A 24,895-nucleotide genomic window follows, 5' to 3' on the forward strand; every position below is an offset into this window, starting at 1 on the left:
TTCGAGCCCCACCACTGCCTGGTTGCCACTATTGGGCCCTTGAGCAAGGCCCTCAACCCTCAATTGCTTAGACAGTATTCTGTCACAGTACTTTAAGTCGCTTTGGATAAAAGCATCTGCTGAATGCCGAAAATGTAAATGTAAACTCCAATGACCTGCACAGAGCCTGACCTCTGACTGAGTGGGCACAAATTCCTTTAACCGGACTCCAAAATCCAGTAAAAGAGGCTTATCAAAGGAGTGGAGGCTAAGTTAGCTGTAAAGGGGAGAAAAGGCGATCATATTAGTTGACATGCTGGTGGTTTTGTAATTGGATGTCCAACACAATTACAATCACATTGTGTCCACATACTTGTGGTTAGAAAAAGCAGTGGTTTTTAACCTTTTTGGACATGTGCCCCCTTCCATGTGCCGACCTTGAACACGACCTTGGGGGCGTGTGTCAGTCTTGATCTCCTCAATTAAGGGAGGGGGTCAGCATCAGTAGAGAGGAAGCATAACGCAATTGGGTCAGAATTGGATGCGCTATAGATCGGGAGAAAAAGGGAGAAAATGCATTAAAATAAAAAGAAGACCCCACCCACATAGTCCGGTCATCCCGCCCTAGCAGACACAGTAGCCAGGAATATCCCGCTGCACCACCTGGGCGCCAGGATACTCTGTTTTGACTGACGGCCAAAACTCTTGATGTAGATGGCTCATCGGCATAGATGAGCCATCTACCCCTCTCACATAGTCCGGTCATCCCGCCCTAGCAGACACAGTAGCCAATTAAGAGTCTGCTGCAGGCACTGCCAATTATAGCCCGCTAGATGGCGCTCAGCCGACCGGTGGCAACACCAAGTTTCAAGAGTTCAGAATCTTGGCGCTGGTGTGCTAGTGGAATATTCCGCTGCATCACCTAGGCACCAGGATACTCTGTTTTGACTGACAGCCAAAATTCTTGATGTAGAAGGCTCATTGACAAAGATGAGCCATCTACCCCTCTCACATTGTCCGGTCATCCCGCCCTAGCAGACACAGTAGCCAGTTAAGAGTCTGCTGCAGGCACTGCCAATTATGCCCGCTAGATGGCGTCCACCCGACCGGTGACAACGACGAGTTTCAAACCAAGGAGTTCAGAATCTTGGCGCTGGTGTGCTAGTGAAATATCTTGCTGCACCACCTGGGTGCCAGGATACTCTGCTTTGACTGACATCCAAAACTCATGATGTAGCAGACACAGTAGCCAATTAGAGTCTGCTGCAGGCACTGCCAATTATACCCTACTAGATGGCGTCCACCTGACCGGCAACGCCGAGTTTCGAACCGAGGAGTTCAGAATCTCGGCGCTGGTGTGCTAGTGGAATATCCCACTGCACCACCTGGGCGCCAGGATACTCTGCTTTGACTGACAGCCAAAACTTATGATGGAGATGGCTCATTGACATAGATGAGCCATCTACTTCACTCACATAGTCCGGTCATCCCGCCATAGCAGACACAGTAGCCAATTAGAGTCTACTAGATGGCATCCATCCGACCGGTGGCAACACTGAGTTTCAAACCAAGGAGTTCAGAATCTTGGCGCTGGTGTGCTACTGAAATATCCTGCTGCACCACCTGGGCGCCAGGATACTCTGCTTTGACCGACAGCCAAAACTCGATGTAGATGGCTCATCGGCATAGATGGTATCGGAATGGACGGCCTTGAAAGTGGAGTCCATAGCTGAAACAAAAGTCATTGTTTTTGTCACTCCCTTCAACCGATTTATCTTCACCGTTTGCTAGACACTGGTATGTCACGCCCCCCTTGGGTAGGTACCCACATTTTGAAAACCCCAGGTGTAGAGTTTATAGTGGAGAGAATATAGTTCGGTTTGTACTTAAAAATGCATGTCATGACTCACGGAACATCACATTAGGTGAATATCAGGACAAGCTGCTTGTCTCGTCCGTCTCGCCCTAACTCCGGTCTGCCATTCCACTGTCTGGAAAGTTGAGTGTTCTGGCTGCACTTTTAAAGCAGAGGTTGACAAGAGAGAAGAAGAAATAAGAGCACTGTGAATGAATGCCTTTAATGTGACGATTCAGATCCACCTGCACTCCCATCACTCAGCTTGTTTGAGAGAGAGAGAGAGAGAGAGAGTTTGGTCTCATAGCTCTGATTTAAAACTGAAGTACTTGGAGAAAAATGGACTCAGTAAAAGTTGGAGCAATCGATGAAAGGATGAGTCAGTAATATGGACTGAATGATGAAGTGCTTTCAGAGGAGTATGAAAGCTCGTCATGGTATTTTTCAAAATTACAGCTGTGCTAAAACCTTTCACGGTGGCTCAGCTCATTATCTTGTTATTTTTTTTCATAATTGACCAATATTACATGGACATCTCTTTGAATTCTAGATAAAGAAATATATAAGATTATACACCGATCAGCCATAACATTAAAACCACCTTCGTGTTTTTACACTCACTGTCCATTTTATCAGCTCCACTTATCATATAGAAGCACTTTGTAGTTCTACAATTACTGACTGTAGTCCATTTATTTATCTACATACTTTTTTAACCTGCTTTCACTCTGTTCTTCAATGGTCAGGACCACTACAGGACCACTTCTATAGAGCAGGTATTATTTAGGTGGTGGATCATTCTCAGCACTGCAGTGACACTGACATGGTGGTGGTGTGTTAGTGTGTGTTGTGTTGGTATGAGTTTTTAAATACCTCACTGTCAGTGCTGGACTGAGAATAGTCCACAAACCAAAAACCTATCCAGCCAACAGTGCCCCCTGGGCAGCGTTTTGTGACCACTGATGAAGGTCTAGAAGATGACCAACTCAAACAGCAGCAATAGATGAGTGATCGTCTCTGACTTTACATCTACAAGGTGGACCAACTAGGTAGGAGTGTCTAATAGAGTGGACAGTGAGTGGACACGGTGTTTAAAAACTCCAGCAGCGCTGCTGTGTCTGATCCACTCATACCAGTACAACACACACTAACACACCACCACCATGTCAGTGTCACTGCAGTGCTGAGAATGATCCAGAACCTAAATAATACCTGCATTGTAGTGGTCCTGTGGGAGAGTCCTGACCATTGAAGAACAGCATAAAAGGGGGCTAACAAAGCATGTAGAGAATCAGATGGACTACAGTCAGTAATTGTAGAACTACAAAGTGCGTCTATATGGTAAGTGGGGCTGATAAAATAAACAGTGAGTGTAGAAACAGTAGCTGATCGGTGTATATATATACCGTATATGTCACATTTATTTTGGAAATAGTACTTAAGTAGGTAAATAGTAGTGGACAGTTTAATCCCCACTATCGCCAACTTTCCACCGATGGGCCCTCAAGCAGAGCCCTTAACCCTCAGATGCTCACATGGTGTTCAGTCATAACTGTAAGTCACTTTGGATAAAAGCGTCTGCTAAATGCCACTGATGTAAATGTAAAAGTACTTACGTGATACATTTCGTCCACGTGGGGCTTTAATTCTGCTGCACTACTTGGCATTTTGTTTAAACATGCCACCTTATATACGCTCTGGGATGAATCAGAGTTAGATACGTCTTGTCATGATCTGCCAGGATTCATGAGTGTCTTGTTGTTATGGTAATGCAGATAGATAGTACATGCATGCTAATGTAGCGCTTATAGAGACAAATGTACACAAACGATAATTGCTCTTACTAGGAATTCCAAGTATCGACTTGGCTATGAATTACTAATTCTACGGTTGTGAAAATGTATTCTAGGTTCTAAAAATCTCTTGAAACACTATCCTGTCAAACTGATTGTGCTGTTTGATGATTTCCTCTTGGTACTCCAATTTTCTTTTACCTCCCAATGCCATACCAATTAGTGGACTGTCTTCTCCAAATAACCTCATGAATGACTAAGTAAAGGGTAAGAAGTGACCAAGGGGTGTATTTCTGTATTTCTGTTTTAAATGGGACAGTGGTGGTAATGGTGGTAGCATCATATGATTTTTTTGAGCACCAAGAACTGGCAGTCTGGCTGAATGAAGGGTTTGTCCCCCTCCCATGCTTGCTCTTACTAGGAATTCCAAAATTATAGACTTGGCTATGACGTTCCAACTCTAGGGTTGTGAAAATGTGTTCTAGGTTCTAAGAATCTCTTGAAACACCATCCTGTCAAACTGATTGTGCTGTTTGATGATTTCCTCTTGGTACTCCAATTTTCCTTCACTTCCCAATGCCATACCAGTTGGTGGACTGTCTTCTCCAAATTGCCTTCTGAATGACTAAGTAAAGGGTAAGAATCAACCCAGGGGAGGTATTTCCACACCACCATAGCATGCTATCAAACTCCCACAATGAAGACCCTAGCCTGGTCAGATGCTCAACACACACAATGGTCCAGGTCTGAATTAGAAAAAGGCCAGATGAAAGGACACAGACAGTCTGGAATGCATATGGAATAGCAGGTTCCTTATACGTAGCAGGGCTTTGAAGGTGTAAGCAGCAGGGTCTCCAGAGAAGAACTGTATATATCCAATTCGGAAAAACAAGAGGCTTGAAAGTCAAATAAAAAGTTCACAGAGAGATTTTGGATAAAACCCTGCTTAAAGTGTTAAATCGTGGTACACCTTGGCTCACAGTCTAACCCCCTTACACCGTGCAAAATAATTTGACGCTACTCGAAAATACGTATTTGTATCTAATGTTTGATCAAATCAAGCACAGAACCAAAACAAGTCAAATCTTTTTTTATTTTTGCTCCCTGTTGTTGATCAGTGCTGATAAAACATGCATGTATTTAGCCGACGTGCTCAACTGAGTAATTGTTCGATTCGTCGAAGCCCAGTAATGTAAACGACCTTTCGCTTACATGATCGCTGCCGGGTGTTTGATTGTAATTGGGCTGACCGGTCGATTCCTAAATGGATTAATGATCTGCAACCTTTAAACCGTTCTTTAAGCTTTTAAAGAAACAGCGCACTTACTGTAAGAGGAACACACACAACCTTTCATGGAATATATATAATTCATTGCAGAGAATGTTCCCATTGAATGAAGGTTTTTTTTTTTTTTTATCCTTTCCCATGCCTACCCCTACTAGGAATTCCAAAAGTATCGACTTGGCTATGACGTTCCAATTCTAGGGTTGTTAAAATGTATTCTAGGTTCTAAGAATCTCTTGAAACACCATCCTGTCAAACTGATTGTGCTGTTTGATGATTTCCTCTTGGTACTCCAATTTTCTTCTACCTCCCAATGACATACCAATTGGTGGACTGTCTTCTCCAAATAACCTCATGAATGACTAAGTAACGGGGTAAGAACCGACCCTTTTTTTTAGCACCAACAACTGGCAGTTTGACTGAATTAAGGTTTGTCCCCCTCCCATGCTTGTTCTTACTAGAAATTGCAAAATTACAGACTTGGCTATGACGTTCCAATTCAAGGGTTGTGAAAATGTATTCTAAGTTCTAAGAATCTCTTGAAACACCATCCTGTCAAACTGACGTTTGATGATTTCCTTTTGGTACGCCAATTTTCTTTCACCTCCCAATACCATACCAATTGGTGGACTGTCTTCTCCAAAATGCCTTCTGAATGACTAAGGGCGCATTGACACGCCATACCGCCGACATGCACTTTTACCGCTTGCTGTAGCACTCAAAGTTCAACTGATTGAACTGACGTGGTAAAAGTACGAACAACGCTTAACGTAAAAATAAAGCTTAACGTGACTTATTGTATTAAAACAACGACTGGGGAATTCCTGGAGAGAACTTATGAGCAGTAATAATTAAGAGAGGTTTAGTGTTCCTGTGTCGTTCTTTTAGTACGTTAAACCACGTTAAGCTTTTTTTAAATGATAAGAATTTGATTCTCACAATTTCTCAGCACCTCGAGCTATAACACACAAGTTTAAAAGTGAAACAGTGAGGAAACACAACTGATCAGCCATAACATTAAAACCACCTCCTTGTTTCTACACTCACTGTCCATTTTATCAGCTCCACTTACCACATAGAAGCACTTTGTGGTTCTACAATTACTGACTGTAGTCCATCTGTTTCTCTACGTACTTTTTTAGCCCTCTTTCACCCTGTTCTTTAATAGTCAGGACCACCACAGAGCAGGTATTATTTAGGTGGTGGATCATTCTCAGCACTGCAGTGACACTGACATGGTGGTGGTGTGTTAGTGTGTGTTGTGCTGGTATGAGTGGATCAGACACAGCAGCACTGCTGGAGTTTTTAAATGCCGTGTCCACTCACTATCCACTCTATTAGACACTCCTACCTAGTTGGTCCACCTTGTAGATGTAAAGTCAGAGATGATTGCTCATCTATTGCTGCTGTTTGAGTTGGTCATCTTCAAGACCTTCATCACTGGTCACAGGACACTGCCCAAGGGGCTCTGTTGGCTGGATATTTTTGGTTGGTGGACTATTCTCAGTCCAGCAGTGACAGTGAGGTGTTTAAAAACTCCAGCAGCATTGCTGTGTCTTATCCACTCATGAGTGTCACTGCAGTGCTGAGAATGACCCACCACCTAAATAATACCTGCTCTGTAGTGGTCCTGTGGGTGTCCTGACCATTGAAGAACAGCATGAAAGGGGGCTAACAAAGCATGCAGAGAAACAGATGGACTACAGTCAGTAATTGTAGAACTACAAAGTGCTTCTATATGGTCAGTGGAGCTGATAAAATGGGCAGTGAGTGATACATGTGGACGCTTTCAGAGTTGGTTATGTAATAATCTGCATATGCAGATTCGTCTCATATTTACAGCCAAGTGGGTAGAGCTTTGTGCTGTCAGTTGGAAGGTTGTGGGATTGAATCCTGGCTCTGCCATGCAGCCACTGTTGGAAATTTGTATATATGACGAAAATGGCATTCTCTTTCTAGCTAATCTTCAGACCTTCTATTCTTTTTAGGTTGTCCTAGTTACTAAAGATGAATAAATGAATGAATTTTGTTTCTCTAAGAGTAGAATGTAGGTAAGACACTAATGTACAGTATTGGCATGGCCCTGAGCTCGAGGACTGATTATGGGATTGAGGAAGAGGTGTGTGTAGATGAATGCATGTGTGTGTGCTAGAGATAGCCGGCTTTGGTTTTTCCAGGCAATCGTTCATTATGTGAGCGGGCACATTGTCAGATGCCCGCTGCCAGTGTGCAAATCCCAGCATGCACTCTGCTGATTGGCAAGGTTGAGCTATAGGGAAGGACAAGCGTGTGCCCCGATCGGCGTTGCTTCACGGCACATTGGCACAATCTACCCACCGTATGCTTGTGTTGATGCCTGCAGGTTTTGTTCTTTTATTTGAGTGATAAACACTCCCATCTTTTGTATCGGCGAACTGATCAACAACTAATCAGCTCCCTGCGAGAGGAACTTTTCCTCAAAGGGAAGCAGATCTGATTTGAAACGCTCTGGTTTGTGTAGGTTCCAAAATTCTGTAGCTTCTACCATCAGTAGATTTGCAGGTATGAATTGTAAACCCAGTTCCAAAGAAGTTGGCGTGGTAGGTGATCAGCCATAACATTAAAACCACCTCCTTGTTTCTATACACATCTATACTCCCTTACCATATAGAAGCACTTTGTACCTTCCACCACTGTAGTCCATCTGTTTCTCTACATACCTTTTTAGTCTCCTTTCACCCTGTTCTTCAATAGTCAGGATCACCACAGGACCACCACAGAGCAGGTATTATTTGGGTGGCGGATCATTCTCAGCACTGCAGTGACACTGACATGGTGGTGGTGTGTTAGTGTGTGTTGTGCTGGTATGAGTGGATCAGACACAGCAGCACTGCTGGAGTTTTTAAATACCGTGTCCACTCACTGTCCACTCTATTAGACACTCCTACCTGGTTGGTCCACCTTGTAGATGTAAAGTCGGAGGTGATCGCTCATCTATTGCTGCTGTTTGAGTTGGTCATCTTCTAGACCTTCATCAGTGGTCACGGGACACTGCCTGTTTGGCTGGTTTTGGTTGGTGGATTATTCTCAGTCCAGCAGTGACAGTGAGGTGTTTAAAAACTCCAGCAGTGCTGCTGTGTCTGATCCACTCATACCAGCACAACACACACTAACACACCACCACCATGTCAGTGTCACTGCAGTGCTGAGAATGATCCGCCACCCAAATAATACCTGCTCTGTGGTGATCCTGTGGGGGTCCTGACCATTGAAGAACAGGGTAAAAGCAGGGCAAAAAAGTATGTAGAGAAACAGATGGACTACAGTCAGTAATTGTAGGACAGTGAGTGTAGAAACCAGGAGGTGGTTTTAATGTTATGGCTGATCAGTGTGTGTATATATATACTTTATATATATATATAGATGCCTGTTAACAAGGGGTGTGGGCGAATCAAGTTCAATAATTAGAGGGTGTCTATATACATTTTGGTACATAAGGTCTAGTACCTTAACCGCTAGCCCTAAACCTTACTGAACTGGAACGACAGACCGTCCTGCCCAACATGAGTGCCTGACCTCACGATTACTTTTTGGACTGAATTCCTACACCAAGGTCTTGTGGCAAACCCTTTTGAAAGAGTGGAGGCTGTCATAGCTGCATATTGTTTTGAAATGAAATGTCCAACAAGCTCATGACCAGGTGTCCACATACTTTTGGCTATATGCTGTTTCCTGACTGTCTTAGTACAGTATTCTTTTGTAATTTTGGTTTTGTTCTAAGTAGATATATTTCCATTTTAATGTATTCAGTTGCAGGTCTTTTGTTCCCTCTGCAAACCCATTTAAACCATTATGCTTTGTCATAACGCAGTTTTGTTGCTGCCTAATTGTCATTATTGAAAGGAATCAGACTAAACTCATGAAATATTGAAACGAGTCTTAGTATTACCATTTTTTATCGTATATTATAGCCAGTAGTATTATTACCTTTGTTTTCATCTAATGTTTTTGTCCTGTGCTTCATAATCATGGCTCATTGCTTTCAAAGGCCTATTTTATGAGTTGATGATATATTGTAATACCTGGCTGTGTGACTCATTAGCTATAGCTTTATTAATATTACCTATTCTGTTAGCATGGCTGCATCATTTCTCTAAATTTATCCAGCCTCAGTTTTTGGGATGTGATAAATTACTGGGAGAAAAAAAAAAACCCTCTCGTTCTCTCTGTCGGCTCTTCGAATTTCAAGCTTGAGCAGTCACATGAAATCAATAATGAAGTCATTCATCTAGCTCCTGAAGAATATATCCAAAAAAAGACAAATTCCATGTACAAGCAGGACCTAGAGAAACTAATTCATGATGTCATGTAATTTCATTTTCATGTTTAACCACTGCTGTGTTCTGGTACAGTTAACCCTGAATCCCCCTTCAGACACATCCAATCACGTCCATATGTAAAAGCCCGACTGGCCGATAGCACAGCTGTGGATTCAAACCCTAGATCCCAGTGCTAGGCTAGTGGGATTCATGGTTAAATCTCCAGCAGATTCCGGTCATTCCGGTCTTTCTGAATCCTTAATCAAATACCTAAAACCTGTTTAAAATGCAGCTGCTAGAATCCTCACCAGAACAAAGAGAACGGATCACATGACCCCAATTCTCAAGTCAAGTTCTTACTCTGACTCCGGATTTACTGTAGAATTGAATTGAAAGTACTTCTAATTGTATGGAAATCACTGAATGAGGTTGGACGGAAATTAATCTGAGCGACTGAAAGAGTGGATTACAGAACTGCTCAGCTTGTCGTGTCTAGGATTAGAACCAGACAAGGTGAAGCAGTATTTAGATATTATGCTGGAACAATCTTCCTGATTGTACTAGATTTGCATTGAACGTAGCACAGTCCAAACTAAAAACGCTCATTTATATAGACTCGTATCTAGTTATTGCACTTTTACTTTAACCTTAAAAAATTTCTTTTTTTTATTATATTATTATTTTTATTTTTTTTTATTTTTTTGTTGGTATAGTTACTGCACTTACAATTTTTATTTCTTAAATCTAATTGTTTTCGTAACCTTTTTATTTTCGTAACCTTTTTGTTTTCGTAACCTTTCGTAAAAAATTATTATTATTATTTATTATTATTTTGTATTTTGTTGTTATTGGTATAATTACTGCACTTAACATTTTTATTTGTTACTTTAATTCTTTTAGAAACCTTGTAAAATTTCTCGTTTTTTTAAAAATTATTTGTAATTATTTTGGGGTTTTTTTCTTATTTTTTTCTTCTTATTTCTTCTTATTTATTTTCTTATTATTATATTGCACTTTTAATTTTTATTTCTTTCTTTAATCTTTTTAATCTTACTTTAATTTTTTAGTAACCTTGTAAAATTTCTTGTTTTTAAAAAAAAATTATTTTACCAATTTTTTTTTTCCTAATTGGTATAGTTAATACACTTTCCATTTTTATTTCTTACTTTAATTGTTTTAGTAACTTTTAGTAACTTTTTTTTATTATTATTATTATCTGTATTATTATTATTTTTTTGTTTTTGTTTTTTTCTTATAATTACTTCACTTTTAATCTTTTAAAACTTTTAGTTTTTTATTATTTAATTATTTTGTATTTTTGCATCTGTATAGTTAATACACTTTACATTTTTATTTCTTACTTTAATTTGTTTGTTTAGTAACCTAGTTATTTTCATTATTTTAGCAGTTTTTTCAAAAAAAAAATTTATACTACACTTTACATTTTTAATTAACCTTGCAAAATTTCGTTTTTTTTTTTTTTTTTTTTTTACTATTTTAGCAATTTTACTTTTTTTCATTTTTTATTTCTTACTTTAATTGTTTTAGTAACCTTGTATTTTATTTTATTTTTTTAATTTTTTTCTTATTGGTATAGTTACTTCACTCCGTTTTTTCTTTAATTGTTTTAGTTACCATGTTAAATTTCTTGTTTTTCTTAATTATTATTGTATTTCTCCTTTGTATATTTTGTATTTTTGTCCCTTATTGGTTTAGTTGTTGCACTTTACATGTTTAGTTCTTTAATGTTTTAGTAAAAACATGACTGTTGATTCTTGATTGTCTCTTTAGAAGTCTGTACCCACACAGAGAGCAATGTTATGAACTCCACCAGTACCCCACCACTAGCCCATGCGCCTAATGGCACAGCTTAAGTAAAACCTATTTGAACTTTCCACTCTTATTCACTGCCAATTGTGCCTGTTTGGGTGGCCGGTCAGGTTGATAGCACCACCTCTGATTCGAACTCAAGATATCAGAGGTGGTAGGCTAGCGAATTGAACCACTGCACAACCCTGCCTGTTTGGGTGGCCAGTCAGGTTGATAGCACCAATTGAGATTTGACACACATCCCAATTGGATATACTCAGTTTCCCTGTACACCCTGGCGACCCCTGCCAATTGCATGACGCCAGCACTGGCTGGGGAGGGCCGCAGGCCAGCATGCACCAATAAATATAGCAGCCAGTTATGTCTGTTGAGTGCCCAGACAAGCCGGTAGCACCGCCAAGATCTAGTTTGCCAGGAGTTGCCATGGAGAGTTCTTGTAAACGGTGCTAGTTCGCCCTGAAACGAGCTTTCTGACGCTAATTCGAACTGGATCTGACGGACTCTGGCGGATCAGCTTACAGAGGCGCGCTCACCGTGACGGCAACATGATCACATTTCTTTATTTTTCACAGTGCCTCCTGTTAGAATCCTGACACTTACACTGAGAACACTTCTGTTCCTTTGTGAAACAGGATCCTGATAAAGGTGTAATGATATTCATTCTCACCAGAGTTACTCTGGGATTTCGTTCTCCCCCTCCACAGATGGTGGTAATAGTCGACCCATTAGTTAAAGCACCGGCGCACTGACACAAACAACTTGAAGTCTCTGCCGCCCTGATGCACATTTTTTAGATTTGCTAGATTTAAAAAAGGGTATTTTAGTAGGGCATTTTAAAAGGGAATTTTGGTGTTCATTGTGATGTCTTTGTGATCGATACGTCTCTCAATAAGAGGTTGGCAGGGGAAGGGGAAAAGCTAGACAAAGGAGGTAAAAAAGTAGTAAATTAAGGGTTTAGGAGATAGGACTAATAGGGTAAGCTTTAATGACCAGTAATTTGGTATGAATTACATATATATAGAGGTTGCTAGAGGAAGGGGTAAAAAGCCACATGATCAAAGTTAAAAATAACATAAGCCAGGGAAACAGGGGTGCAGAGACAGTATTTTAAGGGTTAAAAGAGGGGCAATAGGGAGTCAGTTAGGGGGTATATGTGAGCATTTTTAACAGTACTGGTTAAACCTCAAAGAGGTTCAATGTGGGCATGGGGGGAGTAATAAACATAGGATGCTGCACCACCGGAGCACCTTTACTTGATTTATATATTGTCATATATACACATACATGTGTAAGGTACAATGAAATTCGTATTTGGAAGCTGGGGTCAGAGCACAGAATCAGTTATTATATGGCACCCCTGGAGAAAACAGGGTTAAGGGCCTTGCTCAAGGGCCCAACGGTGGCTGCATAGCAGAGCCTGGATTTGAACCGACAATCCACAGCTCGACCCACTAGGCTACCACTGTCCATACTTGTTGACTAATTTTTTTTTAGTCCTTTTGTATGTTGGCTTGTTTTCCCTTTTTCCGCGCCCCCATTGCACTTCTTTGAGGTGTAACCAGTACTGTTATAAATGCTCACCTATACCCCTTAACTGACTCCCTATTGTGCGTCTTTTAACCCTCAAGATACTGTCTCTACACCCCACCCTTCCCCTGGCTTATGTTAGGTTATTTTATTCTTATTCTTATCAGGTGGCTTTTTACCCCTTACTCTAGCAGCCTATATCTTATAATCCACACCCTAATACTAATCATTAATACTACCCTATCAGTCCTATCTCCTAAACCCGTAATTTATGTGGATGTGTGATATTGGTGGATGGGTGGATGGATGGCATTGGTGGATGAATGGATGGATGTGTGATATTGGTGGATGAATGGATGGAAGGCATTGGTGGATGGATGGATGGATGGATAGATGTGTAATATTGGGGGATGGATGGATGGATGGCATTGATGGATGGATCAATGGATGGATGTGTAATATTGGTGGATGGATGGATGGATGTGTGATATTGGTGGATGAATGGATGGAAGGCATTGGTGGCTGGATGGATGGATGGATAGATGTGTAATATTGGTGGATGGATGGATGGCATTGATGGATGGATGGATGGATGTGTAATATTGGTGGATGGATGGATGGATGTGTGATATTGGTGGATGGATGGATGGATGTGTGATATTGGTGGATGAATGGATGGATGGCATTGATGGATGGATGGATGGATGTGTAATATTGGTGGATGGATGGATGGATGGATGTGTGATATTGGTGGATGGATGGATGGATGGATGTGTGATATTGGTGGATGGATGGATGGATGGCATTGGTGGATGGATGGATGGATGGATGTGTGATATTGGTGGATGGATGGATGGATGTGTGATATTGGTGGATGATTGGATGGATGGCATTGGTGGATGGATGGATGGATGGATGAATGTGTAGTATTGGTGGATGGATGGATGGATGGCATTGATGGATGGATGGATGGATGTGTAATATTGGTGGATGGATGGATGGATGTGTGATATTGGTGGATGGATGGATGGATGGATAGATGTGTGATATTGGTGGATGGATGGATGGCATTGATGGATGGATGGATGGATGGATGGATGTGTAATATTGGTGGATGGATGGATGGATGTGTGATATTGGTGGATGGATGGATGGATGGATAGATGTGTAATATTGGTGGATGGATGGATGGGATGGATGGATGGATGGATGTGTAATATTGGTGGATGGATGGATGGATGTGTGATATTGGTGGATGGATGGATGGATGTGTGATATTGGTGGATGAATGGATGGATGGCATTGATGGATGGATGGATGGATGTGTAATATTGGTGGATGGATGGATGGATGTGTGATATTGGTGGATGAATGGATGGATGGCATTGGTGGATGGATGGATGGATGGATGTGTGATATTGGTGGATGGATGGATGGATGTGTGATATTGGTGGATGATTGGATGGATGGCATTGGTGGATGGATGGATGGATGGATGGATGGATGGATGGATGGATGGATGAATGTGTAGTATTGGTGGATGGATGGATGGATGTGTAATATTGGTGGATGGATGGATGTGTAATATTGGTGGATGGATGGATGGATGGATGTGTGATATTGGTGGATGGATGGATGGATGGATGTGTAATATTGGTGGATGAATGGATGGATGGCATTGGTGGATGGATGGATGGATGTGTACTATTGGTGAATGAATGGAAGGCATTGGTGAATGGATGGACGGATGGTATTGGTGGACGGATGGATGGGTGGTATTGGTGGATGGATGGATGAATGTGTGATATTGGTGGATGAATAGATGGCATGGATGGATGGATGGATGGATGGATGGATGGATGTGTGATATTGGTGGATGAATGAATGGAAGGCATTGGTGAATGGATGGATGGATGGTATTGGTGGACGGATGGATGGGTGGTATTGGTGGATGGATGGATGTGTGTGTGGTATTGGTGGATGAATGGATGGATGGCATTGATGGATTGTATTGACTGGTCAAAAGATGAATGGATGGTATGATCTCCTAAACCCGTAATTTACTACTTTTTACCCCCTTGGTTTAGCTTTTTTCAACTCCCCTGCCAACCTCTTATTAAACTTGTGGTCCTAACACTTATGCTGCTCATGATAGTTTATTCTGAGTCCTGATGGACTCCTCCATCTGAAGGTCAACTATTGATGTACTGGTGTGAGGAAGAGCTAATAAATCACATACTGCTCGGTTGTCCCCTGCTGATCTACGCAGCCGCCCAACTACATACTAAAGCGCTATTCAAATGCTGACATTTCTGGCAAACAGCCTTCGGCTTTTTGTAGCTTTATTTTGATCATTTGTTTTTGAGAGGACTGCTACAAAATGCCACGCTGTTCCGATATTTATTCGCCAAATTAGAGGCTTCCGATCTATCTGGCAAGAGAATACTCGTGCTCCTGTCTTACTTATTCATTTAAGGTGGTGTTGGTGTAATCAGTCTGTGTAAACACTGACTAAACGCTCTGTGTGTGTGTGGGGGGGGGGTGGGGTGGGGGGGGTGGGTGCATGTGGAGGGGTGAATGCTGGGATTAGACACCAAGTGTTGCAGTTGCCATGGTCCCCTGACTTCATAATCTGAGCCCATTTGTCATTTTCTGAAGCTGTCAGTGGGTAAACAACAGATTGTGTGTGTGTTTAAGCACAGACAGAACTAATGACTGAGGCTAATGTGGTCATTAAAACACGGTCCCCAGATTCCTCTCGGACTTCGACTGTAATACGGTGGACCAACTTGGATTGCTGTTTATGTATTTATTCAGCTCTGTGTTCAGAATTTTAGTCATTGTAAGCTTCGAAAGACTTACAAAGGAGGCAAACCTATGTAGTAAAATCAAAGGATGACGGTTCTCTCCTGGACTGCTGACGTCACTTTGTACCTACATCCTTCTGTCATTGAAGAGACATAAAACTTTGTCATTTTTATCCTGGGCTGTTGTCAGCTCTTATTAAAACCCTCACCTTCAACCATTATGCATAAAGAATTAAGAACACCGCTTGTGCTGGTCAGGATCTTATGAGGGAATAAGGCTGATTTTGCACGGATTTGTAATGCTGTGCGGCCTGATCATTGTCTGCATGTGACATTGTGTTTCTGATTAACCTACCCACTCATCCACTTACTCAGTCACTCAATCACATACTCACTCACTTGTTTCATAATTCAATTACATGACCACTGACTCACTGATTCACTCATTCATCCATCATATGTTCACACATTTACACCACATACTTTTACTTATCTCTTATTGTTCAGCACTATACAAAAGCCACATCCAATATTAAAGGTCCAATATGTCTCTCCTCCTCACTTCTCCTGGCGTTATTTGAATCTTTGGCTGAGTTTAAGGCACTTGCTTCTGATGGAAAACATGAACTCTCTGAAAACTTGCTATATAAAATTTTTTAATTATTTATGGATGTCAGGGTAAAAAGATGAAATGGATTGATGGACACACAGACGGATGGACGAATAATTGGATGGCTAAATGCATAAATGGATAAATGGATGGGTGGATAAATGGTTGGATGGATAAATAGATGGATGATTGGATGATCGGTTGGTCAAAGTAAATAGACAAATGCATTGTGAGTGAGCAATAGTCAGACTACTGGATGAACTGATAGATGTTTGGTTCGATAAATTGAGTAATGGGATGAGAGGAATATATTTATGGATGACTGGATGTATTGTTAGATAACACATCAATAATTCGATTAAATGAATGGCTAGACTGTAAAGGAATGAATAAACTCTAATGATGAAATGGATTGTGGGATGGATGGTATTGATAGATGGATGGTAATAACTGATTAATGGATGGATGGTAATGACTGATTAGTGAATGGATGGTATTGATTGATTATTGGATGGATGGATGGCTGGATGGATGGTATTGATTGATTGTTGGATGGATGGATGGATGGTTGGATGGATGGTATTGATTGATTATTGGATGGATGGTATTGATTGATTATTGGATGGATGGATGGATGGTATTGATTGATTATTGGATGGATGGATGGCTGGATGGATGGTATTGATTATTGGATGGATGGATGCCTGGATGGATGGTAATAACTGATTAATGAATGGATGGTAATGACTGATTAGTGAATGGATGGTATTGATTGATTATTGGATGGATGGATGGTTGGATGGATGGTATTGATTGATTATTGGATGGATGGATGGTTGGATGGATGGTATTGATTATTGGATGGATGGATGCCTGGATGGATGGTAATAACTGATTAATGAATGGATGGTAATGACTAATTGGTGAATGGATGGTATTGATTGATTATTGGATGGATGATGGATGGATGAGTGGGTGGTAATAACTGATTAATGTATGGGTGGATGATATTAATTGATTATAGGGATGATGGATGGATGAACGGTAATGACTAATAGATGGATGGTAACGACTAATCTATGGATAGATGGATGGATGGTAATGACTAATTAATGGATGCTATTTGACGGATAATTGGCTGGTTGGTGTAAATGGGATGGATGGTCTTGATTTATTGATTGATGGATGGATGGATGAATAGATGGATGGATTGGGTAGGTGGATTGATGGATGGATGGATGGTATTTATTGATTATTGGATGGATGGTATTTATTGATTATTGGATGGATGGATGGATAGATGACTTATTAATGGATGGATGAATGGATGGGTGGGAGGAAAATCTGTTGGATGGATGAAATTAAGAGATTACTTATCCGCTATCATGACATTTCAGGTACCTTGTTTTGTTGAACAATGGTTAACTTACTGTGAGATGGATGGATGGATGGATGGATTGAAATTTTTTATATAATTTTTTCTTATTCTGTGCCATTGTTTTATGACGTTTGGCACTTTGTTTTGACAAAAGATGTTCAATTACTGTGTGATCAGTGGATGGAATGAAGAGATTAATAAATAGAAGGATATTGCATTGACTTAATACTTAAATAAATAAATACATACATTAAATAAGTGTGTGTATGTGTTTTAGCATCAGAATACACTGCATACCCACTGTAGACTAAACCCTGTCTGTTTATCAGCTTCTTCCATCTAGTTTCTCAGGGAATACAGGCTTGTTTGTTCCAAAGCAGATCTTATCATCATGTTTCTCTCCTGGATTTTTGATGCTTGTACGTGTGTGTAGGTGTGAGAGCGCCTCGGTCTCTATCATGTCCATCTTCCCTTGATGTAGGATTACACTGCCAAAATAGATCTTCCTGCTAATCTCATACATTTTATATCAGCAGGTATTACCGTCTTCTGAAACTGTTAGTCATCTGATGGTTGTAGAAAATGTTTACTATTTATGACTGTAATATGTTTATTACCTATAATTAGCATTATCCATTACGACTTTCTAACTATTAGTCTGCGATTACATGGTACCCGTCAAAAACACAGCAATCCTATAGATTTTAATGAGAGCGCTTTGTTGACGGATCATACACACCAGAGGAATGGCTGTGTGTCAAAATGATCAAAAAAAGAAAAAAATCTGTCATCTGTCAAAACAAAGTTCACCAGGTTGAAACGTCTGATGGAACGCACCACAGCGTAATCATGCGTCAGCTAATCAGACACTCAGATTCAGTCATTCAGTTTAGTTAAGGAAATGAAGCAAGGCTAATCACAGCTATCAACCCGTAACCCAAACTGTCCAATACAGCACCTAAAGTCAGTCAGGGACTAAAATAACATAAAATAACGAAAAGCTCAAAGCAGAAACTGTTTCATAGTTGTATACACTCATATCCAGTCTACATAAAAGATGTTAGCTTATGAACATCTATGGCTGTGTCCCAATTCACATACTATTGTCTTAAAATGAGAAATACATGAGAAATAACACACACAACTAATTGTTTTGGTTCTATGTTTAATACTATTTTGTATGTAGTTTGTGGTTTGGATGGATGGATGTGTGATATTAGTGGATGAATGGATGGATGGCACTGGTGAATTGATGGATGGATGGCATTGACTGATGGATGGATGGATGGGATGGATGGGATGGATGGGATGGATGGGATGGATGGATGGATGGGATGGATGGATGGGATGGATGGATGGGATGGATAGATGGATGGATGGATGGTATTGGTGGATGAATGGATTGGTGGGTGTTATTGACTGATTAATGGATAGATGGATGGATGGTATTGACTGATGGATGGATGGATGGAAGGTATTGACTGATGGATGGATGGATGGATAGATGGATGAATGGTATTGACTGATAGATGGATGGATGGAGAGTATTGACTGATGGATGGATGGATGGTATTGACTGATGGATGAACGAATGGATGGATGGATGGTATTGACGGATGGATGGATGGATGGATGGTATTGACTGATGGATGGATGGTATTGACTGATTAATGGATAGATGGATGGATGGCATTGACTGACGGATGTATGGATGGATGGATGGTATTGACTGATGGATGGATGGATGTATGGATGGATGGATGGTATTGACTGATGGATGGATGGTGTTGACTGATTAATGGATAGATGGATGGATGGTATTGACTGATGGATGGATGGATGGTATTGACTGATTAATGGATAGATGGGTGGATGGTATTGACTGATGGATGGATTATTGGATGAATGGATGGTATTGACTGATGGGTGGATGAATGGATTGGTGGGTGGTATTGATTAATGGATAGATGGATGGATGGTATTGACTGATGGATGGATGGATGGATGGTATTGACTGATGGATGGATGGATGGATGGATGGTATTGACTGATGGATGGATGGATGGATTATTGGATGAATGGATGGTATTGACTGATGGGTGGATGAATGGATTGGTGGGTGGATGAATGGATTGGTGGGTGGTATTGATTGATGAATAGATGGATGGATGGTATTGACTGATGGATGGATGGATGGATGGTATTGACTGATGGATGGATGGATGGATGGTATTGACGGATGGATGGATGGATGGATGGATTATTGGATGAATGGATGGTATTGACTCATGGGTGGATGAATGGATTGGTGGGTGGTATTGATTAATGGATAGATGGATGGATGGTATTGACTGATGGATGGATGGATGGTATTGACTGATGGATGGATGGATGGTATTGACTGATGGATGGATGGATGGATGGATGGATGGATGGTATTGACTGATGGATGGATGGATGGATGGATGGTATTGACTGATGGATGGATGGATGGATGGTATTGACGGATGGATGGATGGATTATTGGATGAATGGATGGTATTGACTGATGGGTGGATGAATGGATTGGTGGGTGGTATTGATTAATGGATAGATGGATGGATGGATGGATGGATGGTGGAATTAAGTAAATAGATCATGTGTGAGGTCAGATACTAGTGTTTGAAGAAAACTCGACCAAACTCGTCCAACCATGACTTTTTAGATCATGCTAGAATAGGAAATGACCATTCGCAAACTGTAAGCACTAAGTTGGATACACAACATTTATTTTATATATATCTAATGCAAAACACTTACTCACAATAAATGTTGCTGAAACACTTGAACTCTACTTAGATGTCTACTGGTTTACGTATACTTTTGGCCAGTGTTTGGCCACTCTCTGTCTGTGTGTACAGTGGGGGAGACTCTGGCAAAGTGCAAAGCCACAAATTATTCATCCTGTCCAGGGTTTGGAGTCCATTAGGCCACCATTAACCTAATTATGAATCAATCACAAATTTAGGTTCTGTTGGACTTTAATATTTTATTATGCTTCGGAAGACGTGACTTCCATCAGCTTCCCGCTTATACAGGACATAACTGGCTGGGACACGGATTAGGCCAGGGTTATAAATCTGGGATTGGAACACCACGTGGAGTCATTAATATCATGTGTTAAAGCTGTTTGTTCAATTTTGAACTCATAAACGTATTAGTAACATGAAATGAACCCTAAGAACCCCCCCCCCCCCCCCCCCCCCCCCCCCAACCAAGGCAATCATGCTGGAATGAGGATATGCTCGGTTACATCCAGGAAATTACTTGAATATTGATTCGTTAATGTCGAAGGTCTGTGATGTGTGTTGTGCATTAATCACCTTATCGTTTTACTGATTCTTTTTTTTTTGTTTCTAATTGCTGGGTCTATATTACTGAGCCTGTACAGCTGCCACACTCCCTTCCTACCCCCTACCCCTCCTTTCATCCTGATCATAACGGAGGTTAGTGGAATGGGCCCAACTGGTCAGTATGTGCCGGTGGAGCGTGGAAAACTGTTTGGCTTCTCATAATAATATCATAGGATGGTTTCCTTTGAGAAAGTGTTTGCACTCTATTAGAGCGGACATTGCATTATCCTGGTGGCTAAACTTACTAACGGTCTTAATCTGACCTTATTATGGCATTTTAGAGATACTTGGCCATTCCACTCTATGGTCGCCACTCAAGACTGTGTCATTTTGGGGTTGGACGATGAAGCTTCCTTCTGGCAGATCCACTATCAGTCCAACTGCAGCCTGACACCTGTTTAAATCTACTCAAGCTTACTTCACTGGCGTCCTCTAGCCATTCACATTCGATTTAAAGCAGCGGTGCTGGCCTACAAAGCCAGAAACGAACCCTACCTGCCTTGGAACACTTTTTAAACCCTCGTACCCGAGTTGTACCTCGTACCCTTTGAGCTACAAGCCTGACTTGTCTTGATTCACCCATCAGGACTCAAGGAAGACAAGCATCAAGGCTCTTCTCTGTACTAGCACCCTGGTGGTGGAGTGAACTTCCTCTGTCTGTTTCAACAGAGTCTCTTGCCTTGCCATCTTTAAAAGGTCGCGTCACCATGCCAGTATATCAGTTTCCCATTTATAAGTCTCAGTCTCAGTTATATTTCAGTCTGCTTGTAGGAATTTTTATTTATTTATTTTTATTTACATTACCACTAGGTAGGGCCTCTGGCAGGTCTGGTTTCTCTGGGAAACTGCCCCTGGGGGAGTGAACATTCTTTGCACATGCATAAAAACATTTAAATATCAAGGAACTGCATACAAATCCTTTAAAAATTGTATACATAAACATGTTTAGTTCTAATACTGTGAATCCTTCACACCCTCCCTGCCCATAGCAGAGATGGGGACTACGACTCATGACAAAAAATGACTTGTGAACAACAAGAGTTGCTAGCGTCAGCATGTGTTAACATTAGTTACATGTGACAACTATATACAGGGGTTGGACAAAATAACTGAAACACCTGGTTTTAGACCACAATAATTTATTAGTATGGTGTAGGGCCTCCTTTTGCGGCCAATACAGCGTCAATTCGTCTTGGAAATGACATATACAAGTCCTGCACAGTGGTCAGAGGGATTTTAAGCCATTCTTCTTGCAGGATAGTGGCCAGGTCACTTTGTGATGCTGGTGGAGGAAAACGTTTCCTGACTCGCTTCTCCAAAACACCCCAAAGTGGCTCAATAATATTTAGATCTGGTGACTGTGCAGGCCATGGGAGATGTTCGACTTCACTTTCATGTTCATCAAACCAATCTTTCACCAGTCTTGCTGTGTGTATTGGTGCATTGTCATCCTGATACACGGCACCGCCATTGGATGCACATGGTCCTCCAGAATGGTTCGGTAGTCCTTGGCAGTGACGCGCCCATCTAGCACAAGTATTGGGCCAAGGGAATGCCATGATATGGCAGCCCAAACCATCACTGATCCACCCCCATGCTTCCCTCTGGGCATGCAACAGTCTGGGTGGTACGCTTCTTTGGGGCTTCTCCACACCGTAACTCTCCCGGATGTGGGGAAAACAGTAAAGGTGGACTCATCAGAGAACAATACATGTTTCACATTGTCCACAGCCCAAGATTTGCGCTCCTTGCACCATTGAAACCGACGTTTGGCATTGGCACGAGTGACCAAAGGTTTGGCTATAGCAGCCCGGCCGTGTATATTGACCCTGTGGAGCTCCCGACGGACAGTTCTGGTGGAAACAGGAGAGTTGAGGTGCACATTTAATTCTGCCGTGATTTGGGCAGCCGTGGTTTTATGTTTTTTGGATACAATCCGGGTTAGCACCCGAACATCCCTTTCAGACAGCTTCCTCTTGCGTCCACAGTTCATCCTGTTGGATGTGGTTTGTCCTTCTTGGTGGTATGCTGACATTACCCTGGATACCGTGGCTCTTGATACATCACAAAGACTTGCTGTCTTGGTCACAGATGCGCCAGCAAGACGTGCACCAACAATTTGTCCTCTTTTGAACTCTGGTATGTCACCCATAATGTTGTGTGCATTGCAATATTTTGAGCAAAACTGTGCTCTTACCCTGCTAATTGAACCTTCACACTCTGCTCTTACTGGTGCAATGTGCAATTAATGAAGATTGGCCACCAGACTGGTCCAATTTAGCCATGAAACCTCCCACACTAAGATGACAGGTGTTTCAGTTATTTTGTCCAACCCCTGTATATACAGGTCCTTCTAAAAAAATTAGCATATTGTGATAAAGTTCATTATTTTCCATAATGTAATGATAAAAATTAAACTTTCATATATTTTAGATTCATTGCACACCAACTGAAATATTTCAGGTCTTTTATTGTTTTAATACTGATGATTTTGGCATACAGCTCATGAAAACCCAAAATTCCTATCTCAAAAAATTAGCATATCATGAAAAGGTTCTCTAAACGAGCTATTAACCTAATCATCTGAATCAACGAATTAACTCTAAACACCTGCAAAAGATTCCTGAGGCTTTTAAAAACTCCCAGCCTGGTTCATTACTCAAAACTGCAATCATGGGTAAGACTGCCGACCTGACTGCTGTCCAGAAGGCCATCATTGACACCCTCAAGCAAGAGGGTAAGACACAGAAAGAAATTTCTGAACGAATAGGCTGTTCCCAGAGTGCTGTATCAAGGCACCTCAGTGGGAAGTCTGTGGGAAGGAAAAAGTGTGGCAGAAAACGCTGCACAACGAGAAGAGGTGACCGGACCCTGAGGAAGATTGTGGAGAAGGGCCGATTCCAGACCTTGGGGGACCTGCGGAAGCAGTGGACTGAGTCTGGAGTAGAAACATCCAGAGCCACCGTGCACAGGCGTGTGCAGGAAATGGGCTACAGGTGCCGCATTCCCCAGGTCAAGCCACTTTTGAACCAGAAACAGCGGCAGAAGCACCTGACCTGGGCTACAGAGAAGCAGCACTGGACTGTTGCTCAGTGGTCCAAAGTACTGTTTTCGGAAATCAAGGTGCCAGAGTCTGGAGGAAGACTGGGGAGAAGGAAATGCCAAAATGCCTGAAGTCCAGTGTCAAGTACCCACAGTCAGTGATGGTCTGGGGTGCCATGTCAGCTGCTGGTGTTGGTCCAGTGTGTTTTATCAAGGGCAGGGTCAATGCAGCTAGCTATCAGGAGATTTTGAAGCACTTCATGCTTCCATCTGCTGAAAAGCTTTATGGAGATGAAGATTTAATTTTTCAGCACGACCTGGCACCTGCTCACAGTGCCAAAACCACTGGTGAATGGTTTACTGACCATGGTATTACTGTGCTCAATTGGCCTGCCAACTCTCCTGACCTGAACCCCATAGAGAATCTGTGGGATATTGTGAAGAGAAAGTTGAGAGACACAAGACCCAACACTCTGGATGAGCTTAAGGCCGCTATCGAAGCATCCTGGGCCTCCATAACACCTCAGCAGTGCCACAGGCTGATTGCCTCCATGCCACGCCGCATTGAAGCAGTCATTTCTGCAAAAGGATTCCCGACCAAGTATTGAGTGCATAACTGAACATAATTATTTGAAGGTTGACTTTTTTTGTATTAAAAACACTTTTCTTTTATTGGTCGGATGAAATATGCTAATTTTTTGAGAATTTTGGGTTTTCATGAGCTGTATGCCAAAATCATCAGTATTAAAACAATAAAAGACCTGAAATATTTCAGTTGGTGTGCAATGAATCTAAAATATATGAAAGTTTAATTTTTATCATTACATTATGGAAAATAATGAACTTTATCACAATATGCTAATTTTTTGAGAAGGACCTGTATATTGTAGTGCACTTCACAGGAACAACTGGGTTGAATGGAACGCTTCTACAGAATTGGTGCTAATAGTTTTAGTAAGAAATGCTGTTATTTGCATTTATTCAGTTTGCGTCACACAGATGATGTCAATGAAACGCTTGATTGGTTGATTTCTAACAAGTTTTCCTTCACCGGGAATAGTTTGGAGGTTTTTAATTATAAGTACACTTTTACAAAATA

At 41.3% G+C, this 24,895-nt stretch overlaps 1 protein-coding gene across 1 annotated transcript in view; it reads left to right on the plus strand.

Moving 5' to 3' along the window:
* The window catches only part of nbas (NBAS subunit of NRZ tethering complex), a 248,075-nt gene that overhangs the window by 167,057 nt on the left and 56,123 nt on the right, over window positions 1-24,895 (plus strand). The window lies entirely within an intron of this gene.

Source organism: Trichomycterus rosablanca, chromosome 9 (genome assembly GCF_030014385.1).
Source record: "Trichomycterus rosablanca isolate fTriRos1 chromosome 9, fTriRos1.hap1, whole genome shotgun sequence".
NCBI classification, from domain to species: Eukaryota; Metazoa; Chordata; class Actinopteri; order Siluriformes; family Trichomycteridae; genus Trichomycterus; species Trichomycterus rosablanca.